The 13,447-nt window shown below is 46.2% G+C and overlaps 1 protein-coding gene and 1 long non-coding RNA gene across 7 annotated transcripts in view; both read left to right on the top strand.

Moving 5' to 3' along the window:
- The window catches only part of ZNF704 (zinc finger protein 704), a 210,632-nt gene that overhangs the window by 149,741 nt on the left and 47,444 nt on the right, over positions 1-13,447 (top strand). The gene's annotated exons all lie outside the window — the stretch shown is intronic.
- Positions 3,002-4,178, top strand: LOC132508295 (uncharacterized). The gene is made up of 3 exons (XR_009536511.1): positions 3,002-3,021; positions 3,295-3,503; positions 4,146-4,178. It is a non-coding gene; the product is annotated as an uncharacterized LOC132508295 (long non-coding RNA).

Genomic DNA, 13,447 nt, shown 5'->3' with positions numbered 1-13,447 from the left:
CAGGCGGACTCTCAACCACTGCGCCACCAGGGAAGCCCTAAAGGCATTTTTAAAGACTGAAGGGGGGGTTACCTTCAGCATCTTTACTGCCGCCAACTTGAAGTGGTTTGGAAGCCGTGTGTGGTCTAACCCACTAGATACTATCGCTAAACATCAGTAGGGAAGATGGAGGGCTGTGAACTATTACCTTCACCGCCTCCCCTCTACCCATGTGCATATTCATCTCCTCAAGGATTTATAACAGGTGCATCAGGCATAATATGCTTTTGCAGAAGTCATGTCATTTGCTTAGTGTTCTGTGGCCGTCCTCTTTTACTTTCACCAGCATAAAAGATAAAAAAGCTGACCCTCAGTAGTCGGTGGTTTCCACAACCCCCAGGACTCCTTCTTACAAAACAGTTATACTAGTATTCTGCCCTTTAGCACAGGGCCAGTTAAAGACAGGTTATATATCTTGAGCTCCATAGGTTCTCTCTTAAGTTTCTTTAAACAGTGAGTTTTTAACCTGCTGGAGGCTGTGGATCAATTTCAAGGAATCCATCGATTCACTGAAATAATATACAAAATCTTGTGCACATGTATATATCCCTTTTTCTTTCCTGATGCAGAGTGTACACCTGACCTGCCATTCACAGTGGATTTCTCTATTCTCATTTAGTCCCACTATCCACGAGACTGTGGCTGTTTGCCACTATTCTCTTCTGTTGCCACTGCTGCTACTATCAAAACTGTCACTGTCATCAGGACTGTTGTCAGTTTCCATCTTCCCAGTTGCTTATAGTCTCTGACATCCGTCACTAGCAGGCTAGAACATGCACAGCTCTCGAGGCAATTCAGATTGTGGACAGAAGTACACTGGGAACCACCATTGGATGGTACTAGGAAGAGTTGTGTTTGCCCTGGCCTGAGATTCCAGGTGCCTGCCCTGCAGTGCTGCCATGCACCCCGAGCTCATCAAGGTGAGCCCTTTCCCTCGCTGCTGCCAAGCTGGCCCAAGCTTGTACAGTGAGTGTGTCACTGGTCTCCAAATTGTGGCACACTGCACTCACATGTCTGGCACCCTATCCACTTGAGGTTTTGCCAACCCTTTCTCTAGCATACTGGGTAAAAACACTGTCTTAGCTCAGGCTGTGCAATATCATAATTTATAAGAAATATACGTATTTGGTCATTCAGATGACCAAATATATATGTTTCTCACATATATTTGGTCTTCACCTACTGTTCCTGACTCACAATGCCCAGAACCCTTGGAATTTCCTGAGCAGTAAGAGCAATGGAATAATATTTGGGCTCTCATCCTCACTTCCTGAAAATGCTTCAGGAGAGATGACTTTTGGATCCTAGCAAAGGATGGGGGCTGGCTTCCAGGAGAACCAATTATGTGATTAGAGAGTTGAAACTTTCAGTCTCACCCTGTCCTTAGGGAGGGGAGAGGGCCTGGAGGTTGAACTAATCGCCAAGGGTCAAAATTTAATCATTTGTGCTTATGTAATGAAGCCACTATAAAAACCCAGAAGAATGGGGGTTCAGAGAGCTTCCAGGTTGGTGAACACGTGGAAACTGGGGAAAGTGTCACACCTGGAGAGGGCATGGAAGCTCTGTGCCCTTTCCCCATGCCTTTCCCTATGTGTCTCTTCATCTGCTGATTCAGATCCTCTAATATCTTTGTAGAATAAATCAGTAATCTAGTGAGTGAAAGGGTTTTCCTGGGTTCTGTGAGCTGTTCTAGCAAATTAATCAAACCCGAGGAGGGGGTCATGGGAGCCTCCATTTTGTAGCCGGTTAGTCAGAAACACCTGGTTAGTCAGTAACTACCTGGACTTGCAGTGGGCATCCTGAGTTGGAGGGGTCTTGTGGGACTGAGCCCTTTACCTGTGGATGCTGATTCTAGCCCGGGTAGGTAGTGTCAGAATTGAGTTGAATTCTCAGACACCTGCTGGCACCTGAGAATTGCCTGCTGGTGTGGGGAAGCCTCCACCTCTACACATTGGAGTTGGGTCCAGAAACCCCTTTGCAGGCTGCTTTAACAAAATACCAGAGACTGGGTGGCTTAAACAACAGACATTTACTTCTCACGGTTCTGGAGGCTGGGAAATCCAAGCTCCAGAGGTCAACTCATTCAGTTCTTGGTGAGGGCCCTCTTCCTGGTTTGCAGATGGCTGCCTTCTTGCTCTTGTGTCTCTTTCTCTTATTATAAGGACGCTAATCCCATCATGGGGCTTCACCATCATAACCTCTTCTAAACCTAATTACCTCCCAAACGCTGTGCCTCCTAATACCATCACATCGAGGGTTAGACCTTCAACATAAGAATTTGGGGAGGACACAAACATTCAGTCGGAAACACAGACGATGGTGTCCAACTGCCTAGATGGGAATGCAGTATCCACTGCTTACTTTGCCTTTCCTCTCTGTGCCTCAGTTTCCTCATCCTAAAAATGGGGGTAATAATAGTATTGACCTCATAGACTTATTATGAGGATTAATGGAGTTCATGAAAGTAAAACCTAGAGCAGTGGCTGGCATATAGCAACTGCTACATAAATGTTAAATATTATGATTTATTTAAGGAGGTAGGTTATACCCTGGGTTTGACCCTGTAGGGCCACAATCCAAAGGAGTTATAATAAAGGTAACTTTTGGGCAAATATCAGAGTGGTCTTTGGACGGTTCTGGAGACAGGAAATCCTCCCACATGCTTTATTTAACTTGAATGTCTTTTTCCTCTGTACCATGATAGCAAGTATAACCCATGCCAGGTCAGGAAAAACACATAGGTAGACAGCTGGTCCTCAAGGAATGTATCTCAGGGAAGGTGTCCAACGTGGGGATTTTCGAGCTTTGTCTGAAAGCAACAAGATCCCTGTGTTAAATTGCATAATCACCAAAAAGAAATAGTACTTGTGGAGGGCATGGAAATACACCACTCAGATCTTCTTTCAAAATGAAGCTGCAGCTGCAGGGAGCACAGTTGCCGGCCAGCCTCTTGCTGCCACTACTCTGAATCCGCCGCACCTGGTAAGATCATGCCTCCCCCTGGGCTGCTCGTCTCCAAGGACCCGGCACAGCAGGGCTCCTAGAACCGGGTCATTCTGCCCGACACGGGGCTTCTCTACTGGGCAACCTCTGCTCAGGGCGCCATCAGCTTGAGCTGAGACTTTCTTAGAACTGCTCCAAAGTACTTCCCAGCCAGTCCTTCTGTCCTCACTCCTTCCTGACAGGTGTCAGACCTGGCGGGTGGCCTGCAGGCTCCCCTGCCTTCTCGAGCTCCCACCCCCTCTCCCTTCATAGGCATCTTCCCTAGTAAGTCACTTACAGGACTGCTCTTGTCTCAGTGACCGCTTCTGGGAGGACTCAGACTGACAGAGCAGCTATTACTACCTCTCTGAACTTCTAGAAGATTTACCTGCCTACGAATGAAAGCGGGTGCTTATTTCTGTCTGTGCTGGTTGAACCTTCATAGAAATAGCATACCAAGTGAGAAAAGAAATGTCCATGAAGTAAGTGACGTGTCATACTGAAAGGGTTTTTCTCTACAATTTTATAATCATTTTAATTGGCTCATTTTCTCATCAGATTTCAAATAAACCCAGATTCTTAGTCCGTATGCATGTTAATTCCTTATCATAAGATTATTGGTTCATTTCAAGTATGTAGAGAAGCAAATGTATAAGCCTTCCTAATGATTCAAAAAAAAGGAAAAAAGACAGATAGGTAACCACTGAGCTGTTGACTAATAGGGGCCTATTTGTATGTGAAATATTTAGAACTTCATAATAGCACAGAATTGACAGATATATTGAATGGGTAATTCCACCGTAGTTTAATCAACATGCTACTACAGTAAGTGCACCTATAAACTGCTGCTGTGCTCGTATGACAATTTAAATGAGTGAAAAATGACCAGCAGAGGTGGAAATTATTATTTATACCTGATAGCTATACAATTGTTTTCAGTAATGCTCTTTACATTAAATATTAATTCCAGCATCCTAGGCTTATAAGCCATTTATATTGTTTTCAGAAGAAATGTGAAAGAGTAGCTACAATGCTTTGCTTCCCCTGCACTGTAGACTTCTCTTGGCTTTAGCCTAAGCCTTGTTTGGCATTACTAACCTGTATTCATCCACCTCTTATTACAGGAAACTGGATATGCCCTGGCCAGTAGCCATCCAGCCATGTTACTGATCTGCTGTTATGTCCAGCAGTAACCTTTGCATTGTGTTCCTGACTGTATCAGTTTCTCCTGCTTATTCCTTTGGGGAAGTCACGTTCCTTGTACACAGAGTAGACACAGCTAAATGTGCAGTTGTTCAGCCTTTGGGTGTTCAATAAATAGGTTTGATTTCATAGTGCTTAGATTGTACGGTTATAAACACTTTAAGAATGATAGAGTTACCATTTTCTAGGGACAAGATACCTAACTGACAGTTTGAATTGATCTGTCACCAAATAATAGCTGTATGAATTGACAGAAACATATAACCTTAAGATGGTTAAAATATAAACGAGAGAACACAGGAAACAGAGCCACTGATGTTGGGGTGTGTGTGTGTGTGTGTGTGTGTGTGTGTGTGTGTGTGTGTGAATGAGGATCCTTTGGAGGGCGGTGTAGGTGCTTCCACTCATCTCCCAGAATCTCAACATTCCAAGTGTCTCATGTAGAACATTGACAAGGTATGGGGCAAGGAATTCTGCCTAAAGCAGTACTTTGCACATAGTAGACATTGAATTGAAGCTTGTTTGAATTATATTAACGGGAGATTATCTTCAATAAAAGCCAACTCCAGAAATAAAATTACCCACAGTACATAACTCAGGAAAGAGAACCACTGTCTGGTTCATTGATCTGAAACAATTAATTTAAAAGGCTAGTTTCTAGCCTTGAAACTAAAGATAAATGTTTAATAAGAGCAAATATCAGATTGAACCATATGAAACTACCACTTTTGTAGATTAAATACAGAGTGAATATCAGCAATTTCATATGGTTTAACCTAACAGTATAAAACAGGTATTTATTTGGGTAGGGGTTACAATTTGGGTAGATGAGTTGAATTGAAATTTAATCATTCAAAACATTTTAAGAATATTGTAAGAATTCTATTTAAAGAAAATCCATAGAGAATCTTTTTGAAAGCAAAACACTTTTTTTAATAGGAGTAAAAAGCTTAAATTCAATCTATTTTTGTCGACTTCAACTTTTATATTCTATGTTCTCATTAATGTGGAATCGCCCATGTATATAAAAGAAATCCTTTTTAAGGATTATCTTAAGATAATTTTTTTTTTTTTTTTTTGCGGTACGCGGGCCTCTCACTGTCGTGGCGTCTCCCGTTGTGGAGCACAGGCTCCGGACACGCAGGCTCAGTGGCCATGGCTCACGGGCCCAGCCGCCCCGCGGCATGTGGGATCCTCCCGGACCGGGTCACGAACCCGCGTCCCCTGCATCGGCCGGCGGACTCTCAACCACTGCGCCACCAGGGAAGCCCAAGATAATTTTAAGTGTAATACAGAAAAAAAAATGTATATTCTAAAACATACTGCATTAACTTCACAAATATATTTCAATTATAGAAGATGACAAGCATGTCTTGAATTTAAAACAAGGTTATAAAGAAGACCATGAAAATGGCATTAGTGTGGGGTGTGAAGACCCCACTGGGTCACTGGAATAAGGTAGGGCTAGCAGAATGGCCAAGTGCTCTTAGGAAATTACCAAAGTCTCCACATTTGTAAAATGGGGCAGTAACATCAATAAATTTAAGTGACAAAATAATGTACCTACAGCATCTGGCGTTGGGAATGCTTAATAAATATTAGCTATTATTAGAAAGAAGATGCAGTTTTTTAAAAAAGTATTGATTACATGTTTTCTTTTTTTAAGCCGAATCTGGAACTTGAGCAGCTTAAAAAGGAGTTAATTCAGTTACACCCATACCAGTTGGTCCCCTCTTTATAGCATAAGACAGTGGAGGCACCAGTCCTGCCAAAGGTGTAGCCGAAGTCTGCAAGCAGGTCCCACACAGGCTAAACGTGAAATAAACCAAAATTTTAAAATATAACAACAAGCCCTAAATTCCCCCTTAGCCTAGAGCAGGGGAGCAGATTAGCCCATTGACTTGCTAACAGCTCTCCTCTGCCTAGCTTGAGCAGCCGCCCCTGGAGGGCAGGGCACGTACCCCAGCGCCTGCAGTACGTGGGCAGTGATGGCTCCAGAGCTGCTTTCTCCCCACGAGGGGGCTCCCTCTCTCACTCCCAGGAAGCCTGCTGGGGCGGCTTGGTTGGGAACAATATGAACCTCTGTCTTTGGAAAAACAGGTAAGATGGCAACAGCGGTCACTCCTAGCCCACATTTAGGCCTGTTGCCAACATAAAAATGTCACCATAGTAATGTCACCATAATAATGTCTCCATAATGAAAGAGGAGAAGTAACAGAAATAAGAAAGTCTTTTTTAACCTTATTTTTTAAAAAAAAATCTAGAGAAAAAATCACCTCTTTTCCCCTTAACTGGCAAAGCAGAAAACACTAGATTTGTTTTCTCCCAACTGCCCTAACTTTCATCACCATAAAGATAGCTAGAAGTTCTTTACATTATTGAGACCTAAATGGATTTCAGGCCTCAGAGCAATAATATAATTAAGCCCACCAGAAAGTCTGGAATGACCCGACTTGGACATAAAAGTAAGAGTGAGAGATGCAATTGTGATTACAGTTTTCTTCTTGAGGGCAGCTGTGACGTTTGACCTGCAGCCTGTTAACCTGCAGATGGCCCAAATGACTCGGGGCTTCAACTCCATTAGCCTGGGCCCCACTGCCTCTGCACACAGGGCAGGCCCCGCCCGACGAGTTGCTCCCCAGGGCTCAGGGACTGACCAGCTGACGGCCCACAGCAGCCCAACCAGAAGCTGGCTGAAACATCCATGAGCCCTTTCCAGACAGTCTGACTACCTTGCTTTGGCCATTGCTGAGTAGCAGGCAGGTGCTTCATGGGATGTAAAGGGTCGGCAAGGACCTTGCCATTCCGGAGGCCAGGAAGAAAGAGACCAGCAGGCCCCGGGCAGGAGACAGGGTCTGGGGCCATGGTCATCTGCAGCTCCCTGCATCTCCTCCTCTGTGCACAGAGTGCACATGAGTCCACATGTAGACACTCACACACAGACCCAGACACAAAGCTACACAAACACACACACACACACACACACGCACACACACACACACTCTCACAGACACACAGAAAGACACACTGACCCACACAGGACATCAACCCAGGCAGACACAGACACGGAGATAAACACACACGCAGGACACATAACACACACATTCACAGACACACAGAGATATTCACACAGAGACATGAAGATATACACAAATACACGTACACATTTGCAGACACGCAGAGACATTCACACACAGACCCACACAGGACATCAACCCACACAGACACGAAGATACACACACACATACACACACAGGTTCACAGATACTCACAGACACACAGAGAGACACTCACGCACAGACCCACACAGGACGTAAGCCCACATAGTCACACACACACACACACATACACACAGGTTACAAGAGGGGATTTGATGTGTGCCCTCTGGTCTTCTATCATCTACTGCCTAAAGGGCCATCCCAGAAGGGCACTTCCATGTTCACAGAAGGCTTTGTGTTCGGAGAAACCTGCGTGGATTTAAGACCAGACTCGTGGCTCCCGGGAGAACATGTTGGCTGCGATCAAAAGCGCCAAACCTACACAGAAAGAAGGCCATCCAGGGATGTTCATGACGCTTCACAGAGCTACACTCCGCAGCTTACTCACATCCAGAAGTCCAGCTAATCCCACAGAATTGTTTTCAGGGGATTTGGAACTTATTATTTAATAATGTTATTGCTGCCGTTCCAGAGTTCACAGATGGGTCTGCGAGCCTTGGTGAATACAGGAGAATGAGCCCAGACACTGGAACCACATCAGTTCTGCAGAGATAGGCCAACATCTTGTTAGGACCAGTAAAAAAAAAAAAAAAGAAAGTTCATGTGAATGATTTATTTAATAGCTGAATTTTTGAGAAATTGTTTTCCACACGAGGAACTGAATGCATTACCAGGTCTAATGAGCTGAGGGAGAGCGGACAGAAGAAATCTGCAGAAGTTCTTCAGATCTGCTTTCTGTGCTGCCCCCTGCCAACCCTCAGCCGCTGCCGACCGCCACTACTTAACGCCAGTTTGTCCCAAAACCCTTCAAGAATTTACTTTAGGGCTTCCCTGGTGGCGCAGTGGTTGAGAGTCCGCCTGCCGATGCAGGGGACACGGGTTCGTGCCCCGGTCCGGGAGGATCCCACATGCCGCGGAGCGGCTGGGCCCGTGAGCCATGGCCGCCGAGCCTGCGCGTCCTGAGTCTGTGCTCCGCAACGGGAGAGGCCGCAACAGTGAGAGGCCCACGTACTGAAAAAAAAATTAAAAAAAAAGAATTTACTTTAAGCAAGGTTTCATGCTAGATGTTGGAAACAGATGCCAGACTGAGTCGTGATGCATGGGGGAGGAGCGAGCACAAGCAACTCAGACGACACAGCGGGGCACCTGGCATGGCTGGGTGGGTATCAGCAGGCTCCCCGGGAGTGGGACGGAGCTGCTGACGGCAGGGTGAGGAGAAACAGGCCAGGTGGAAAGGGGAGGAAGCTTGATCCAAAAGCAGAGGGCGTAGCTTGTGCACAGGTACGGAGAGGAAGGTGCGTCTTCTTGTGGAGAGCTGCTACGAGTGGGGAGCTGCTCTGCAGGGCACCTGTGCTGAAATGGGGGCAAGATGGGGAGACTCCGCTAGAGAGGGCCACGTGCTTCCTGTACAGGGCTTTGAATCTTATCCTGAAGGCTGTGGGAACCTCCCAAGAGCGTATGTCTCCACGTCGCCACTGCTGTCCGCAAGCTGTTACCTCCTGAACTCTCTTGTGAACCTCCTGCTGCCCCTCCACCTATCCCCTTCCTTGACTCTCCAGACATCCTGGTCATTCACCCTTTATTAAAAGCTTGAGCCACCTGCTCACAGCTTTCCTATCCTGGATGACATGAGTGACCATTACATACGTGGCCTCACCATGCACGATGCAGTGACCTCCACCCCTCCCCCACCTCTGCCCTCTCCTCCTGCGGCTGAGCCTTGGCCCTGCCATCTCCCAGGATTTTTCTGTCTCTGGAATTCCATCTCTGGGATTCCCTTCCTGCTCAGAACCTCCTGTTCTTCCAGCTCTTTCTCTCTTTTGCTCCCACCACACTTGTGTTCAGACCTCATTAAGATCTCTGGTTTCTCTTCATTTGCTCTCCCATCTTTTGGTCCCCTCCAGCCTTCACTCATTTCCTAAGCCAGCCAAGATCCACGACACTCTCTCCAAATGCAGTTTTACCAAAACCTCCCACACCTCTTCGTTGTCCCCCCAGGAAAAGCTAGCGGCTGCTCCCACGCATCCCAGCTCCAGCTCTCAGCCCCCCACCCCACCTCCAGTCACCATCATGAGAGGATTAAGGTTTCCAACCTCAGCAGAGCCTTCCCTGCTGCCTGTCTTTGGGTGTCCCGTTCAGTTTTCTCTCCCGTTACCCCTAACAGTGATGTCAAACCTTACGCCCTCCAGGGTCCCCTCCCCCACTCCCCACGGAGAAACGTGTCTGCTTCTGAGGAAGGAATTAAAGCAGAAACCTCCAAAAAGAAACATCGTCAAGTGCCCGAGCCCCACGCCTACTCATGTGCCTATGCCCAGGCCACCTCTGTTCTCGTCGTTCCAGTTATAGGGGACTGATGCCCCTCCTTCTGTGTAAAGTGAATTCCACCTGAGCCCAGGACCCCACTCTGGGCAGCCTCAGTAAAGACCTTGTCCGCTTATTGTCCATCCTCTCCTGGATCTTAAACCTCTCCATGCCACTGGCTCTTTCCTGTCAGCATCTCAATGTACTAGAGTCCCATTCATTTGAAGAAAAAACAAAGACCGTCTAACTTCCTCCAGGAAATGCAGTCTTCTTTCCATCATGGCCAAGCTTCTTTAAAAAGTCGATTACGATCCCTGCCTCCAATTTCTCACCTCCTAGTAACCATTCACTCCTCAACCCACAGCAATGCCACTTCCTTTCCTGCTAAAGTTTCTGCTACTGCCTGGCGACCCGCTGGTCCTGATGGGCTTGGTGTCCACCTCCTTTGATACTGTGAGCCTGTCCCTCCTTGAGAGTCTCTTGTCTCTTGTGTTCTCCAACCACTGCCCTCACTCCTGTTCTACCCCTGTCAATTCCTGTTCAGTGTCCCTGAGCGCAGGTGGGAAGAAACACTTAAGCATGTTAGGGGACTGAGAAAAAGCAAAGTGGGCACAGGAGAAGGGGCAGGATGAAGAGGGGGATGAAGTTGGTACAGATGGAGGCATGGCTTCAAGCAGGAAAAGCAACACTTGAAGCACCTGTGAGGCCGAGGAAAGGAGGTGAAGAGGCAAAGTGTGAGAGAGGTCCTGCCTGTAGGCCTCAATTTGCTCTAAAATGTAGGAGGTTAGAGTATCTGCTGTTTACTAAAAACACTAATTCAAAAAGATACATGAAGCCCAGTATTCATGGCAGTATTATTTACCATAGCCGAGATATGGGAGCAACCTAACGGACCATCAGGAGATGAATGGATAGAGAAGATGTGGTACATAGATATGACGGAATATACTCAGCCATAAAAAAGAATGAGATTTTGCCATTCGCAGCAACATGGATGGGCTTGGAGGGCATTATGCTAAATGAAGTAAATCAGACAGAGAAAGACAAATACTGCACGATATCATTTATATGTAGAATCTAAAAAATACAACAAACGAGTGAATATAACCGAAAAAAAGAGCAGACTCAGATATGGAGAGCAAACTAGTGATTACCAGTGGGGAGGGGGAAGGGGCAATATACAGGTGGAGGAGTGGGAGGTACAAACTGTTGGGTGTAAGATAGGCTCAAGGGGCTTCCCTGGTGGCGCAGTGGTTGAGATGTGGGGGATGCGGGTTCATGCCCCAGTCCAGGAAGATCCCACATGCTGCGGAGCGGCTGGGCCTGTGAGCCATGGCCACTGAGCCTGTGTGTCCGGAGCCTGTGCTCCGCAACGGGAGAGGCCACAACAGTGAGAGGCCCATGTACCGCAAAAAAAAAAAAAAAAAAAAAAAAAGGAAAAAAAGTTAGGCTCAAGGATGTATTATAGAGCATGGGGAATATAGACAATATTTTGTAATAACTGTAAATGGAGTGTAACCTTTAAAAATTATATAAAAATTTTTAAAAACTTTTTAAACCGTGTAGTATTGGCAGAAAAAAGAGTATCTGCTCTATGGGTTTGCAGGAGTTGAACCTTGAAGAGAGAGGTAAAGATAGAGGATAATCCTGGGTGTAGATGGAGCGTGTGCTGACCAAGGACAGATGAAGGGCCTGTTGAGGAGAAGCACAGGTGGGATCTATGCTGAGGCTGGACCCACTCAGCAGGGTCTCTGGTGGTTTCCATCAGCACTTGGCTGCCCCAGCGAGGGAGTAAAAAGCAGCCAGGGAGGATCCCACCAGGGTTTGGTTCTTCTGGGCCAGTGAAGCAAAAGGCTAGAAAGGCCAGGGATTCAAGGATGCTGATGAAAGACACGTCCAGGGCATCAACTAGTGAACCCAACCGTAGGGAAGGGGTAGACAGCGGCAAGCTGGTAACCTGGGGGAAATCGGAAGAAGCAAGAGACCGGCTGTCTCTGGGGGCAGAAGAGCAGGTGCGGTGGCAGTAAGGCAGTGTGAGCTAGAGAGCAGGGGAGTGTGAGGCTGGGGGAGAGAAATAACAAATCGTGGCCCAAATCCAGGTTTGTGTTCTTGTTTTTGATTTGTATTGTGGAAGTTTCAAATATGCATAGAAGTAGAGCGGATGGTCTAATGAATCCCTCAATACCCATCTCATAGCCTCAACAAGTACTAACATTTTGCCCACCTTATATCACTTTTGGGGATGGGGGAGAGGGAGGCTGTAGTATATTAAAGCAAATCCTAGTTTCCGTGTTATTTCACCTATAAATACTTCAGTAGGTATAATTCAGGTTTTTAACCTGAGAAAAGTTCACTGAAATAAGAGTTTGGATAAAGGATAATGATAATAATAATTATTATTCACTGAGTGTTTAGTATATGTCAGGTATTTTACATAAGTTATGTAATTCTCCCAAAACCCTGTGAGGTCAGTATTATTATCATTCCCATCTTATACATGAGGAATGAAGCTACACAAAGCTACGAGATTTGCCTAAAATCACTCAGCTAGTAAATGGAATTTCTGGGGATTAAACCTCAGTCTCTCTGACTGCAGTGTCTTTCCCTCAAGTTCAGCCAGCACTCTGCTGCATGTTTTGGGGGCTAAGGGGCCAGAAATTAGGATAGTGGGTGCTTTCAGTAGATCTCCTAGGATTGTAATTCCAGGCAAGGTAAAAATAATGGCTATAATTTATGTGCCAAAATATTCAATGACTGTAAGGCAAGAGAGGTGCTGATGGAAAGGCTGGTGATGGCTAAAATAGGAAGAGGGAGAGAGAACTGCACAGCCGAGCCTCAGAAACCCAGGAGTTTTTGCATGAGGGTGAAGAGGGATGGTCTCCTGGGGGCAGGTCAAAAGCCAGCATCCTCTCCTGACATCAGTGGGGGGTGACAGGAGAAGTAACCCCAACGGAAGAGAGGAGTAACTTCAGAGGAGAACCCACGTCCAGTACAGGGGAGAGGGTGAGGGATCATCGACAATGGGATGCGGGGCCCAGGGTGCAGAGTGACAACGGCCGAGAGAGAGAAGTCGGTGGTGGGAGGGGCCCAAGAGGAGCAGAGCGGCAAGTGGGGGACAGAGGGACAGGACTGGATGCCGTCTTTTCAGGCAAAGTGAGATGGACATCAAAGCAATTGCCTAGTTCCACATACTCAACGTGCAGTCCATGGACCAGTGCCGGTCTGCACTCCGTTACCAGCCCGCAGTGAGCTGGGTACAGAAATCGAGAGGAAGCAGCAGTTTAGAAATGTACATAGAAATTTAACGTGGCCACATCTTCCACAGCCCATTTTTCCCTTGTATTTTACGAAAGTATTGATCCATGACAGATTAGAAATTTCTTAAAAATGATCCTTCCCCATAGGTCGTCTCAGAAGTACTGGCCTGTGTTGCCTTACCTATTATGATGTGTTTGCTCTCATTTTTCCATCTTGTTTAATCAAGGCCACTGGACACTTTAGTGCACTGGAGGCAGCTTCTCTGATCTTCCCTATAGTCTTAAAGGAAACAACAGCTGAAATGAAATTGGAGGAGGTAGCACTGACCACTTTTGCTACAAGATCCCTTTAGAAAGAAAATGAAGTTTTTGTGCTTAATCACGTTTAACAGTTACTGAATCCAGTTTTCCAAATTCTCAGGAAAAGCTTTCCCAGAATTCCAAGAT

Source organism: Lagenorhynchus albirostris, chromosome 17 (genome assembly GCF_949774975.1).
Source record: "Lagenorhynchus albirostris chromosome 17, mLagAlb1.1, whole genome shotgun sequence".
Taxonomy (NCBI): Eukaryota; Metazoa; Chordata; class Mammalia; order Artiodactyla; family Delphinidae; genus Lagenorhynchus; species Lagenorhynchus albirostris.
Note: the sequence above shows the minus strand (reverse complement) of the source record. Positions and strands in the feature narration are given on the sequence as shown.